Source organism: Larus michahellis, chromosome 14 (genome assembly GCF_964199755.1).
Source record: "Larus michahellis chromosome 14, bLarMic1.1, whole genome shotgun sequence".
Taxonomy (NCBI): domain Eukaryota; kingdom Metazoa; phylum Chordata; class Aves; order Charadriiformes; family Laridae; genus Larus; species Larus michahellis.
In genome coordinates this window covers 5413080-5428236 of record NC_133909.1, presented here as the reverse complement: position 1 = coordinate 5428236, position 15157 = coordinate 5413080, and the positions used below count along the sequence as shown (strand labels likewise).

General features: G+C 52.0%; 1 protein-coding gene across 3 annotated transcripts in view; it reads right to left on the bottom strand.

Annotated features, from left to right (window-relative positions):
• The window catches only part of SEPTIN9 (septin 9), a 143682-nt gene that overhangs the window by 77026 nt on the left and 51499 nt on the right, over positions 1 to 15157 (bottom strand). The gene's annotated exons all lie outside the window — the stretch shown is intronic.

Here is a 15157-nt window from a genome sequence, read left to right as displayed (position 1 = left end):
TTGATTCAGATCCTGCCCTCCTGACCCTCTTTTTTTATCCTCCCCGCCCTCTGTTTTAGCAGCATCACTTAAAAGCGATGATACCCACACTGAAATGTGTCCAGGCACATCAACAGGAAATGGAGAATTAATGGGCTGGGGTTTTAGTCCACTTTGGGCGAACCATAAAGAAAAATTATGCAAAACGGTAGTACTGTTACCGTCTATTACTGCGGAAAGTGCATGCTTCATCACTTATGTCACACTTTTAATTTTACACTTCCAAAGTCTGCAATTACCACAGACTCCCCAAGAGTGTACACGAACAAGAAAATGAAACCAACAGCACCGCTTTCCCAGACCGAAGTTCCAGGTTTTCCACAGTGTTAGTAGCTTGTGGTTTTAATCCAAGGAAAGGCATTACTTTAAAACATAAGAACTGCTTAGTCTTGAGAACACACCTTTAGAGTAGAAGTATGGTATTTTGAGGTAGATACAGTGGTTTTCCTCCCTTTTCACAGACAGCAGCGCTCAGCGCTTGCCCTCCGAGCGATACCAGAAACCAGCATACCACAGCAGTGCAGAGAGGAACGGGCTTTGCACCTCTGGGCGATCGCAATATGGAAATGTCAGTGCCTCCCCCCGCACTACGCCGTCCGTAAAGCTACCTTGCACGCCTCCCTGAACGCCATTCCCTGTTCCCGGTGCCATCGAGGAGAACAGGAACAAACGTGGACCTGAGTCCCCGGGTGTCGGGTCCCTGCCGTCCCCACACGCTCTGCAGGGAGCGGTGGCGACTGCCACACTGCACAGCACCACATGCTGGCTGACCCGCACTGCTGGCATCTATTTTCGAAACGAAATGGGTTTATTTCTCTCTTCTCAAGTGCTCCTATGCAGGTCACATCCGCAATCCATTGCAAGCAGGTAAAAATGTAGCTGTCAATAATTAACTTTAGTTACTGAGCGAGAAGAAAGCTACTGTGTTAAAAACTGTCGGTAACTCCCTTCCTGGAGGATCAGAACCTAGATTAGCCTTTTCCAAAGGCTGTTCAAGCTCACCACTCCGGTACGCTCTCATTGCAAGGTTGTAGAATGGATTTAAAGGGGAGGGGAGGGGGGGAAAGGGACCGAGCAAGACAAACTCAAAATCAATATGGTAAAAATAAGATTAAAAAAAGCAATAGGGTCAATCTGAGGAAGGACTGCACGCATTTTTGACGTTCAGAGTCTTCCCCCCCTTGCAAACCCTTGCACTCTCTGAGCTAGGTCACATGGGCATCGGTGTGGCACTGTGATGGGGACTCTATTTTTGAGGTCAACCGGAGGCAAGAAGTAGTGAACCACTAGAAAAAACCCTATCGTTTGATGGACTGTAAGCAGTGAGCATCACGATGACGTCTGCCGGTCTCATGAAGCTGCTGAAGAAGCTCAAAGCTCTTCAGCAGTAGAGTTTGAGGCGGTTTGGTTTGGTTCCCTGGGTCACTCTGCGTTTCCTAAGCAAAGACCATGTTATCATCCTGGAGCTAATAAAGGTTCAGCAAATCAACTGGCCTAGAGGAGAGCCCCAAGAAGTGTGAAATAAAATATCCGGACTGTAAGTAGGAGTTCGTTTTCATTAAAACCAGCTGGTTAATATTGCACCCATGTGCACCTAAGGCACTTGAGAGGGGGAAAGGAAGATGGAAAAGTACAGCAACTAAAGAATAACAAGAATATCCAGAGCTCTAATAGTAAGTATTTAAAGCAGGAAGGTATGTAAACAACTCACCCACAGCACATAACCCAAGCGCCTGCTCGTAGAGGAGGAGCAAGCTTTCCTCCATCTTTCTCTCTCCTGGAGACTTTCTTGCACCTTTATCTGATTTAGCCACAGTCAGAGGCATGGCTTCACAAGAGCGTAAGACCCAAAAAAGAAAAACAATCATCCGCTTGTCCAGTCTCTACCTAACAACTAAACACCATTTCCTGAACCCAAAAGCTTGTGTGTGGAGAAAGGCAGGCAAACCTGGGGAGCTGAGCACCCAGCCAGAGGGATGGAGAATCCACCGCCTCCCCTGGAATTTCTTTCTGGGGCTCCCCGGAGCACAGCACATGCCCTTGTCGTTCTGCTCGTCCAAAGGCAGCTCAGGCACAGGCCCTGCTTTGCCCTCGTCTGGTAGATCGAGGAGATTTATGATCCTGAGCCTTCTCCTGATGAAAGATCTCCCACACTGATCACGTCACCTGCGTTCCCTTTGATAAACTAATCAGGCTCTGCTCCTCCCGTCTTTTGCGTCAGGTATTTTCTGCAGTCCCTTAGTCATTTATCTGGCTTTCCTGCTCCTTTCTCCCAACATCTCACAAGTGTTTGCCATTGAATTTTTATTTTAATGAAGAAAGAGAACTCGCTTTTCAAAAGGAGGAGAGCAGATCACATCTCTTCTCTTGCTTGCTGCTCCCCTTGCTTACACAACCAAGGGTCTCACTAACTTTTTATTGTGTCAGAGGACTCACCTCAAGCTCTTGGTCAGCTGAGACCTTCAAGATACTTGAACACAGCAACTGCTGTCCAAGACACAATCCCTGTTCTGCAAAACCACCAGCTGCAGGAGGGGTTTAAGCAAACGACTTTCCTTGTTGTATTACATTACAGTGGAAATATTTCTTGTTTCCTTACTAGCCCAGGCCACCGAGGGCACTGACTGCCCAGCCCTTTTTCCTTCACCATCACTCTGCTCTTCAGATGAGCAATAAACTTCCTGCAAGGTTGTTTTGTTGGCCTAGAAGTGATTTCCTGCCCCCAAAAACGCAGTCTGTAAAATCTGCTGAGCACTTAGTTACAGCTACCAAGCTAGAACTAGCTTGACACCACGACAACTGGCAGAGGCAAGAAAGCTTGACTCTTGTCCCCTGGGTACCTTATCTCTGGGCTCTCCTGCCCTCCAGGCAGTGATGTACCTCGAGCACTTCTCCAGATCACAGAACAACCTCCTCCAGAAGCAGCCAGTGCCAGTCACTGCCCTGACATAGGTGTAGAGGAACCACCGTGCAGAGCAGATCTAGAAAATCCCTTCAAGGAGAGGGGGGGGGAAAAAAAAAAAAAAAAAACATAAGAGAAAAAACCCCAAGGAGATGGTAGGTATCAGTGCTAGAAGATCCCTTATCAAGACAGGCTAAGGCAGAAAAGGGACTTTCCTATCCAGACGCATTGTAAACAGCACCGTACAGTTTCCTTGCAAGCTGCTAAGAATGCAGTTTTTCAGGCAGATTTTCTTCCTCCCACAAGTCAAGGTTTTTCTGAACCTGCGCAGCTCGTATCAGTCTCACGATCTGCTGCAGTCATGAGCGTCAGGCTCGGTTAGACTAGGTGGCATGAGTCATTGTGGCTACCAGAATCTTAAATTATCTCCTACGCAAAAAGCAGGTAATTCATCCACAGCATCTTCCCTTTCCTCCTCCTATTTTAATTAGAAAACAAAACTCTGTATTGAGTCTGGCCTCTTCTATAAAATGCTTTGAGACTTACTGACCAAAAGTACTATGTAGGAGCAGCTAAATATTATTATTAACCACCTAATATTTCTATTGAGAGTCCAAATAACTTTTCTTGCTGCCAATCACACATGAAATATCCTTCCCAGCCTTTCCGGGTAGGTGGAGTGTGTGGGTGAAGGCACCATGCGACACCAATCCCCGACACCTGCGGTGGTCCCGCACCCCCACGGCATCGCTTCAAGCCGAAGCACAGGGCAGCGCTGGCTGCACCCTCCATCAGCTGTTGGCAGATGGGCAGCACCAGTGCAGGGTAACAGGCAGAAACAGATGTATAATGACCCAGACGTGGCAGATTTTGAAGCAAAGGAATGGTGAGTCACATCTCTTCTTTCTAAGCCAAAAAAAAAAAAAAGAGGCCGTTGCAATTACCTTCCCTTCCTCTCCTCTGCTCCCTGCACCCTCTGAATTCTTGGGCTTCTGCCCAAAAACCACTTCTGTTTCTAAATCCACCAGGAAGAAGCACAATGATCTCCAAATTACAGGTGGGGAAACTGAGGCACGTAACAGCCATCACTCGGAAATAGGGAACTGGCAAGTAGTAAGACCAGACCCGGCTGCGGCGGTGACCTGTGCCGAATCCAGCCCCAGCTCCTTGGGAAGTGCCAGTGTTAGTGGGGACAGGGATAGGGCTCTGGAAGGAAAACCAGAGACGCAGTTCCCATCACCTCCGCCCATGCTTTCGTGTAGATGACGGCATGAATCCAGCCCTGCTGATTACGCAGGAATTGTCATGAAAAAAGGGCTCTTTCCCAAGACTTCAGGCTCTTCCTGCTTCCGAAGGAGTAGGAAATACAGCGAGGACGGCCACAGTTCAGTGCTAGTCACACTTCCCTTCCTTTGCAAGGAAACTAAGATCATGGGAAAAGCGTAAATAATTCAAAATCGCTTTGCTGATTTGAGATTTCTGGATAATTAACTGATTTTCTTGATAAAGGAAACGTGGCCAGATGTCATCCCTTAGTGCCGCAGGGCTACACGGCTCATTTCAAACGCAGAGCCGGGGTACTGCACAGAAAGGGTCGGATAACTCTGAAGACTGGATGAAATCTGGAAGAACGACGGAAGGTGAGAACCTAAAGGGCTTTTAATAAAGTCTTTCCTCATGAAAAGTGCATCAGCGGGAGGGACCTCGCTGCACCGGTTGGTCCTAGCATGACCGTGAGCCACCAATGCCATGCCATTAAAGTAAGCACGCTCCTAAAACGTAGCAAATGAGACACTCTCAGCAGCAAAGCAGAAATCACTAGTGCTCCATCTTGAGCCACCCTGGCTACCCAGCATCAGTAAAAGCGAGCAGAAAGGAAGGTGGGGAGGGGACGGGACTGCTAGAAGCATCACACACAGATACACCACAGGGGAGAGCTGCTGCGGGCAAAGATCACCGTTGCCACGGGAACAACCAAAAAACCACCAATTCAAACCCAAACGTGGTTATGATAAAAACAGGTCAGTAAGAGCTGGAAAAGGGAAGCAGTTTTTAACAATTAGTGACGGGAGATATAAAGGGACTGCTGTGAAATCAAGGGGGCAAAAAGCCAAACAGGTTTCAAGGTGGGGCACAGCTGCTCGTAGGAAGTACGGTGTGACATAGGGAAGGAGGTGGTCCCCCAAGCCTACAGCTTCTCAGATATTCACTGCACAAACAGGGGAAATGGCAAACTTGGTGTTCTGGGACAACCCCGGAGCTGAGAGGCCCCATGGGAGCTGGGCAGGTGGAGGAACAACCACAGACACAAGGTCCCTGCAGCCTCCTCTCCCCACCTCCAGCAGGGAGACAGCTATGAAGATCAAGGCTTAACTTCCTCTTAGGTTTAACTCTGCTAAGTCACGGTGCGGAGGAGGTACTGGCTTGGTCTTGCACAGGGCAAGGGAACACATAACACGTGGCTACGCTGAGCAGGGCAAGTGGAGGACCAACATCCATCCTCTCACCCTGCTTATCGGAAAACAGAGCCAAGACTTTCCTGCGCCTCACGTGGGCAAGTTCTTGATGGTGCCCAACACCTCCCCTGCCTCCATGGGGACAGATGAAGCCACCGTAGGTTTCCACCAGGGCTAAGGTGGGATTCAAACCAGCCACCCAGTCCCACTGCCTGCCAGCAGGAAGGATGCTCTGGGTTAGCACCCACCATGCTTGGATCCAGCAGCGCGGGGCTGGGCTGGGAGGGCAGAGCTCTGCCCTGCACGAACACCCTCCCGCGCACTCCGAACCTTGTCAGCTCCAACAACCAATTTGCGCATTTACCCGCTGATCTGCACGCACGGGACGAGCTCACTGCGGGCCCCACCGACCTCATGCCGGAGCCCAGCTTGATGCGTTTCACGCCGAGGGGGCGATTCCGGCTATTGTGTGTGCCAAGAGCCTGGAAAAGGGAAACGCCATCCCAAGCCCGGGCCAAGAGCATCGCCCCAGCCCCAGCCAAGCACCCGTCCAGGCGCCCTGGTGCTCCTGGGAGGGCAGGGGGGGACCGCACTGCACCGGGGGAGCGGGCTGGCAGCTCTCGTGCCGGGGAAGGGAAGGGAAGCACAACTCCCTGGTGGTGATTAAACGGCAGGGGACACTCGCAGGGGAAGGAAATGGAAAGAGGATCAGGAACTGCATCTACCCCAACCTCACACGGTTAAAACAAACTCAGTCTCATGCTCTTTTTTTCTTCTTATTTAATTTCAGGTCAGACTTTCCTAAGAAACTGGGAGGTGCAGTTTGGGATTCCAAGCAGAAAACCGACTTAATTACTTTAATTATTTTAAAAATATTCATTATTAATTACTGTATTTTAATACTAAGACCAAAACAGGCACAAACCCCAGCATTGCGTGACAGCACACGTGTTTTAACAGAAACGAGAGGCTTCAGGAACCTTGCTCATCCTCTAATGCGTTTAACACACACGTGGCACAGCACGTTTCCATTGCAAAGCCGTCCCGTGCGGCTGAGGGTGCCTCCGACTCCAGAAGAAACTGCGGTGCCTTGAGCTCGAGGGTAGGGAAGACCTCCCCCCCCATTTCCATCGCCTGCATGCTGTGGCGGTTGCAGGGGGATAACAGGGAGGCGAGGGTCAGCCAGAACAACGAACCCCCTTGGAAAGAAGCCATTTCCATTCCTTGCAAACTTCCCAGCAGGCCCTCATTAGAGGGAGAATTTGCAGGAATAAACAAACTGGCAGCGCTACGCGCATGCACTCCACTTCCAGATGTGCACGTCTCATTTTCACGTGGTGTCCGAGGCAGGGCTGGGAACTCCATCCCCGCACAACAAGGGGAGGAGGCAGGGCACGGCCCCCGCTCCCCATGCTGAGCCCACCCCCACGGGTGCAAATCCCACTACATCCCACACCCCCACGCACACCCCGGCTGCCTTGGGTACCATCCTTCATCCCCGCGGTGCTCAGCATCCCTCTGCCATCACACGGGGCCACCGGAGCCCCGCGGGACCCTCCCATCCCTGCTGCAGAGCGGGACGTGAGCCGGGAAAGCGGCTTTTACAGCCACTGCCTCTGCTGCTCTCTCAGCCGCCTGCTCACGACCTTTTCAACCCAAAACTTTCCAGTCATAAATATACCAGCTCATGGCAGGAAACTTTGCTTTTCTTATACTTCTCCCCTGCTTCTCAGCGAGCCCCTTCCAGCAGCTCGCATTCCCTGCGCCAGCCCCCGGTTATTTCTCCCTGCTCCTCTGAGATATTTCAGGCACGCAACAAAATCTGCCGCAGCACAAGGACCCTGAAACTCCGTGTAAAGGCTCAGGAAGTGCTGCGAGCTGCAGGTCAGGCCTCGGGAGCAGCTGTACCTCCCGCTCTCCCTGCTTACCATCAAAGGTTTTATTATTATTATTCCTTTTTTGACATAAACCAGTTTGATAAGAACAATTCCCAGATGGAGCCGCAGCCCCACACCCACTCGGCTTCCTCCGGCCAACACAGACACAGCATGGGAGCTCACGGACAGTGGGAGAAGGACACAGGGACAGGCAGAAAGGAAGGAGAGGCAGAAGGAACACAGTTTTCCCTTCCTTTTAAAGGCTTTGGTAAATGCCAGTGAAACCTCCGGTGGCGATGCCAAGGTGCGGCGGTTGGTGTCCATGCAGGACGTCCCCTTTGCTCCAGCTCCACCACGCAGGGATGGGAAAGGTCCACAGGCATTGCTGCCGAAATCCACGGGCCGTACGCTCCTGTCTCTGTGCGGGTGGGAATTTGGGTGCCCCAGCACCACCCTGTGATGGTCTGGCCAGGAGACCATGCCCACGGCTCCACCGCCTGCACTGCCGCTGCCCGGGAGAGATTGGCAGCTCCGACACAGGCTCATACATAAAATTAGGCAAGATCGGTGCTGTTAAACTCCTGGGCTCGGGGAGTGCCAATGGGAAAGAGATGGGCCAGCCTGGACCCGAGGAGGGATGAGCTGCATTCAGCGAGGGCAGGGTCTGCCTTGGGTTTTACATCTCATTAAACTGCCCTCTTGAAAAATTCACTACGCCTCTTTCAGGCTTACACAAAAGACACAGCCAAGATCATTCCCCACTAACCAGATCCCAGCGTGGCCGAGCCGTGCCGGGCAGCGCTAAAGGAACCCCGAGCTGTGTGTTCAAGGGATATATCCCAAATACGGGAGGCAGCCCCGGTGCTCGGACTCCGGCTGCCTCTCCTGCTGGAAAAACAGGGCAGGGCAAAGGGGACCGCAAAGCCCCCTCTAACCAGGCCACCCATCAGCTCCCAGCGCACCAGCCTTAGCACCCCTGGGTATCTGAGATGTGGTGGGGAGCAATCACAGCCTCAGCTGCTTCCAGAGATGCAGAAGTTGTACAGTTGATTTAAAAAACTGGATCAAAAAAAACCCAAACCCCTGATTCAGCATGCAAGCTTTAAGGGGAATTTCCTTCGACACCCCCTTTCACGTGCTCAACCACTTCTGCCTGTCCCAGCTCTCGCCGTGCACAGCCCTGTGCCTGCAGGCTCCCCGCCGCAGGGCACTTGTTTCTGCTGAGATTAAATCATTACCGCAGGAGTGACCTGATGCTGTCACCACCACCCTCAGGCTCACCCTGTCTTCTCGAAGAGACCGTCAACACCAAGCCTCATCCAGGGCAGGACACCACTTGGGCTTCCCCCCATCCCCCCCTGCCCCAGCGCAGCTTTCCAAGAGCCATCTCTCGGCACGAGCCGCAGCCAGCCCATGCGGCTGGGAGATGCAGCCGATTTCAGCCTCCAGAAACAAAAGAGAATCCAAAATTTAAAAAAAAAAAAAAAAAAAAACTAAGTCAGTTGGGAGACGTGTTGCAAGCAGGCCAAAAGCAGGGGCCGTCCAGCATTTGCCCTAAATGGGAAAGGGGCCCACGAACACGCTGGGGGCAGAGCACCAGCCAGAGAGAGACGGCACCAAGCCAGGAGGGAGAGGAGGAGATTTACAGCGAGCAGGACGAGGGGGAGAGAAACTCTCCCCTGGCAATCCCCCCCTGACAAGCACAGACAGTGAAACGCTGGCGGTGGGCTGAGTTTGGGGGTCCTGGAATAGGGCGAAACCCAGAGATGCTTCAGCAGCATCTGGGTTGCCATCGGCTGTGGGACACGGCCCGTTCCTGGGCAGTTGTACAAAGCATCTTGCTGCAGGATTAGCTCTGCGACTTTGGGCTTTAAAGGAGGACTGCGGAGTCCAAATGTCCTGAACGAGCAGATCTGGGTCTGTTCCCTCCCAGTGACAGACGGGGCTGGGTTATCTCCACCTGCACGCAACCCATCCTCTGTTTACACACGTAACTCCTGCGGCCAAGCCCAGCAGGGAAAGGGGAACAGACCAAATTCCCCTTCTGATGAGATGCGGCCACCTCCATCGCACCAAGCCACGCCACAAAGAGAAGTTCATCTGGTGCTCGCTTGCCGTTATCGCTCCTGCCATCTCCAGACTCCAGGCAGGCTGTGTCCACTCGCCACCCCACCTTGCACGCTCTTCGGTGAGCTCAGCCTCACCGTGCTCGCTTTTTGTTAATACTTCATCTTAATTTGCCGTGCGAGCGCCTGTAACAACCACACCGGGTCAGGAAGCGTTGGACTCGATGTTCCACCAACAGAATTAAACTGCCCTTGTTTAGGAGAAGTTAAAATAAGGTAGAAACAAAATCTGAAACGTTTTTCCTTATAAAGGAATGACAGGAGGAAAGAGCTGCGTGCACTAAGCATCAGCCTTTCTCGTTCAGCAGGGACTGGCAGCCTCTCTAAGCTCAAGAGATACTGTTATTCCCAAGACAAGTAACCACGGGGCAGACCAACACAGCGTGCTTATGTTAACACAAGGGAATAAATGGCCAGACCAAAAGAAAAGGTCTTTCCGTACCTTCCTTCTCCCCCTGCCTCCAGAAATATCCCCCTGCACCACAGTACCCCCAGTTTGGTTGGTTTAATGACCAGGTGATGTTCCCAAGAGTCAAATAAAACTGCTCTGCTGCCTCAATCCGGTGCCCAGGCCCTTGGGGAGCAGCTCATCTGCACAAACAGGACCTTGGTGGTTCAGCAGCACCCTCACAGGAGAAGACGGACCTTTAATCTCTCTGCAGATGCGCACCATTGCCACCAGCTCCAGCACTCCAGCCACAGGTCTGCACATCCCCTGCCAGGGACATCTCATCTGCAGCTCCGGCTCCACTTCTGTAGGTGGTTTCCAAACAAGTCTTCTCCACAACGCTTTGCTGGTAACCCTCCTGCCAGCTGGAGGACAGTCAGCTATTTCATACACTGCTGAGAAGTGCTACCGGCCCAGAGCAGCTCTGGGTGCTCGCTCGGAGCCACGGATGATGACCCAATGCAGAAGCAGGGCTGGGCTGTCCCCATCCTCACCATCCCCTGCCCAGCACAGGCACTCGCCGAGGTTTGCGAGCACAACAGCAGACACGCTCTCCTGCAACTCCGGTGAGCCAGGCGTCGTGGAAGCAGCGAGAGGCTGATCTGCACATAAGCAGTCAATTACTTGGAGAAAGAGGTGCCCACTTGGTCACTTGCCAGCCTGCAGACAGATTTAAGACACAGGGGAATTGAACCTCCGGTCCAGATATCGCTGTGGCCAAACAGGCCACCTCCTTTACTGGCCGCTGGGAGAGCCCCTGGCAGCACAATAAAAGGAGTATTTAGTAAAGCTACAGACTTGCTTGAAAAAAAACTCGCGGATGATGAGCCATTTTGCAGCCAAGCTTCATATAAACACGTTGATAATGATGTTAGCATCAGGGCTGGGGATGAATAGGGCTGCACGGCAACAGCAGGCCCCTCTGTCTGCCTCAAGAAAGCCCCTTTCTTGCAACGCACATGTTTAATCCATGATCTGTGTCTGCTGCCAGCCACATTCGTACTAAAAATCTGCTCACCTCATCTATCTTCTACGTATCCACGTATTTAGGTGAGGCGGGAGCGCAGGCAGAATTGCAGGGCTCGCTCGCAAATTCCGCTCTGTTCTGTGCTGTCCTGCTCTTCGGCGAAACCTCCGTCCTGTCCTCATTAAACGCCTTCACCAGTTTAATACACAGACGGAGGTCAGCGGTGCTGCGCAGACACAGCACCCTCACGTCAGCCGTGGCTAAAAGCTTCAGTGTTTCGCAGCTTTGATGAGGCCCATCTGAAACAAACTCTGGGACATGACGATCCATTTCTCCGCCCTATCCAGGGGACACATCTGAGCCCCGCTGTCTCTCCGGGCAGAAGAGGCTGGGGGACACCCTGGCACTGAAAGCCAACGTCACCTCTTGCTCACAGGGACCCTCCTGCACACCACGTCCCCTCTGCACCTCTCGGAGAGGGGCTGTCCCACCTCTGCTCTGTGGACGAGGAACAGCCTCACCAACCACGCCAAGCTGCTCATTAACTGTGATATGAACACACCAGCAACGGCATCAGGTCGTCCTCGGTCTGCTGAGGACAGTATTTGGTTTGGGACACTTGGATTTGCCTTTGGTCACGTTGGTGCAGCCCCAGAACAAAGCCTCCAGGCTCATCTCTAGCTGATGGGTCTTGACTTGGATGTCATTTCAATTCGCATCGCTCAGCAGCTTTGCTGATTGCTTGAGAAACGGCAGGTTTGTGTAGCTCCCGGTCCCCGAGCTCAGTCAACCATGTGTTGACTACAGTCAGCTTCACAACTGCACAAGAACAGACACCACGCACTCGTCCTGGCACAGAAGGAGACAACGTCAGCAGAAGCCAAACTCCCGTAAGTGCACTCGTGAAGACACTTCACTGAGTTCAAAGAAACAACCCTTCCTCCTCAGGTATTGCTACCACCCTCCATCGTTTACACATGCTGACCAGCTACAACCTGCCATGATTTTCATGGTCATTCCTGTGAAACAATAAACATCTTATTAAAACTATGGAGCAAGCACTCTGCAGCATGATGAATATTCATGCTGCCTTCCACAGCGATGATCCGGGATCCCTGCGCAGTACAAGGTCTGCAAACTCTTCCCTACCCGCTTGTGAGGCACAAAAGCGTGGGAGTCGAACAAGGATCAGTATTATCCACCAAACCACAGGATGAGCTTGCAGGAACTGGCAGGCTGGATTGCCTCCAGTCGCTAAAGAAGGCAAATAGTTCAGCCCGGCTCTCGCATGCCAGATATGTTGAGCATCTGCGGACTTGAGAACACGAAGACGACCCATCCCCACCCCGAGAACCAGGCGGTCTCCCCTCCGCACACCCCTAGCGATACGTGCTACTCAGAGGCAGAGTGGCTCTATCAAACAGTTCTCTTTATTTTCCTAAATTAGGCATTAAAAAGGCATTTTCAATGCAGTGTTTTCCTTCTACGTCTAGCAATCTTCTAGCTAATAAAGAGAAGAGCTGGCAAAACTCGAGGAAGGCTGACAAAAGAATCGAGTGAAATGAAAACCTCGTCTTATAAGGAAAGCGCAACCGGAACCTGCCACGGCACCTACACAGCAGGGCACAGCCCGGGCTTTGCCTGGGAGGTGGAAGGGACACAGCGGTCAGTTTGTTACCTTACGCAGCAGAAAGATGCTTAACAGCGGATGAACCGGGCATCTTCCAGGGAGAAACACCCTAAGCCAGACGCAGTTCTAGCTGTCCCATACCGTCTGGGGCTTCCTGAAAAGTTTCCCATCCCAAAGACAAGGACCTCTTTGAATCTTATTACCATTCCTGATCTTTTACACGATGATAACTCTATCTTTCGGCTGCATCCAAAGAGAGAGCGGATATCTATCTCCCCCCAGCCCACACCAGACACCCAAGGACAAATTTCCAGCCCCAGCGGTCAGACCTGTTCAGGATTTACAGGACATACTTGGTCTGCATTTCCCTTAGGTGCTTCTCCTGAGGGACCTGTGCAGCTCTCCTGGAGCTGCAGCACTGGAAGGTCCCACAGGAGCAGCCACAGCATCACCCCTCGGGTCTTCCCAGAGCTCAATTTTGAGGACAACAAAAGTCTCCCAGCCTGGCAATGAGAGCGCCCCACAAGGCGTTATCTGTGCTTTTGCTTCCTTTCCCCTCTGACCTTCACACCCAGAGCTGGAGGCTCCTTGCAGCCAAACCCGCTTGGAACAAGCACTTTCTCAGCTTGAGAGCCAAGAAAAGCCCTCGTGGATTAGAGCCTGTTGCTGCATTTGTTGTCAAAAAAGCACAGAGCGTCAAAAATCACTAGAAGGGCAAGGGGCTGTTATTTATGACCCAGATTTATTGCCACTCCCCTTCCCCGGGGCCCCTGGAAATCCCAAAGTGCCCTGGATTCAAGGCAAACCCATGAAATGCAGCTCCTCAAAGCCAATATCGTCCTTCTGCACTTTCCCGCTCCACCCAGCCCCCAGAAGCTCCCAGAGGTGTGGCATCCCCCTTCTCCTGCCGGCACGGAGATAAACCTCAGCTCCTACGCCTTCCTAGAGAGAAAAACCTGTTTGGGGTGCTGCGGGTGTGCAGGTCCAGCTGCTGCAGCATCCCGAACCGATGGAAAGTCGCATCTGCAACAGGGGTTTCGGAAGGCACAAGGAGGCGAGAGACTTCAAGGTGGAGCTACACAAGCAAGTTAGAACTCCCGAGGATGACCTTTGCTGTGCAGGTAGCCCAGCCCCGCTGCCTCAAGCCTCTTGCTGTGTCTGAATCAGCTCCCAACAACTTCTTCAGCAGCGGCAGGCGCTGGGCTGACCCGCAGCCCCAGCACACACCCCGCAGCGGGATCCCCACGGCTTTTCCCTGCCCGAGGTGGCTCCCATCCCTCCCCGATGTCACGGGGCTGCCGAAGCTTCTGGTGCAGCTCTGCATCTTGCACGGGACCATCAGCAAGTTGAAGATCGCACGTCCCGGCCCCATCTAGAAAAGAGGGATGTTTATATAACCCTAGGAAAACGCCAAGCACAGCAGGATGGCGAGGGAATATGCTTTCAGCTGCTGGAGTCAGTGGAGCTCTGACAGCCCACGTGAGTCCAGTATCTGCCCTTAACTCTTAAAACTAAAAGGGCAACTTCCTATTTAATGGAAAAACAGCAAAGTCCTTGCAACGTAAGATGTTCCTGTTCACAGATACAGCTGATGAGCAAGGTATTAAATCCAAACGGCCGCTTCCAGCGCTTCCTGAGAGAGACCAGCTCCCCGCAGAGCAAATGCTGCATCTCTGCTGGAAAACACCAGGTTCGTTGTTTGTTTTTAAAGCAATTCCTTTTCCAAGCCAGGAAAAGGGCTGAGAACCAGCCTGGCTTTATTGTGTAAGTCGATACAATACAAATGAGAGGGCTATGAAGTGGATATTTTTGATGGGTTATTTTGATGATAGATCTGACATATCTGCTTAAAAAAAATATAAAAAAATCTCGTACTCACTTGTGAGCAACAGTCAGTCTCAGAGAGCAGCTTTACAGATATCAGCAGCCCTTGACATTAATTTGCTTCCTTAAAGACAAGAAAAAGCCTTAAACCATCCAAGAGGCAAGTCAGAGACCTGGGAGCCCAGACGTAAAGGGATCGGAGGGACACGTGTGACAGTCGCTGGGAGCTGGGGACCGCGGGACAGGCAGAGGGGGAACCAGCAGAGGTACACACAGGCTTTGGATGGAGGCGATGCCTCCAAGCCTCGTGCACCATCTTAGTCATCCTCACACATATTGCCACAGACACCGCTGTCCTACGTGGTTTAACACAATTACTATTTACTGTTTAAACGGAGAAGGAAGTGGGAAAGACAGTTCAATTAGCTCAAATGGCTTCTCCCAGATGGCCGGAGGCAATCAGGGACCAGCCCTGCTTCTGCCGGTCCTTCCCAGCCGCGCGGCACCGTGCATCGGCTCCTGAAGGGATGCAGGTATCGTAGGTGGGAGCAGCAGCAACTTGAATTTCAACTCCAAACACAACGTGAACTTCTGTTAAAGTTCAGACAACTTCTGCCCCCTAAAGCTACCCTTGGTTTTACCCCGCTACGCCCTCCAGATTTTAAGCTAGCAGCAGTGAAATTTGACAGTAAATCTAACACTTCGGATCCATTTGTTTGTCAACAGTGAGTGCTTTTTATTTCATGGGAAAAATCTGTCATCAGAATGTCCTGAGCGCAACCAAGGTGCCTTTGAACAGTAGGTCGGACACAGAACCGGATTTCCCATGATTTATGTTGTGCAATGCTCGCTACTGCCAGGGCACACAGGGGCTCCGGCCAGAAACAG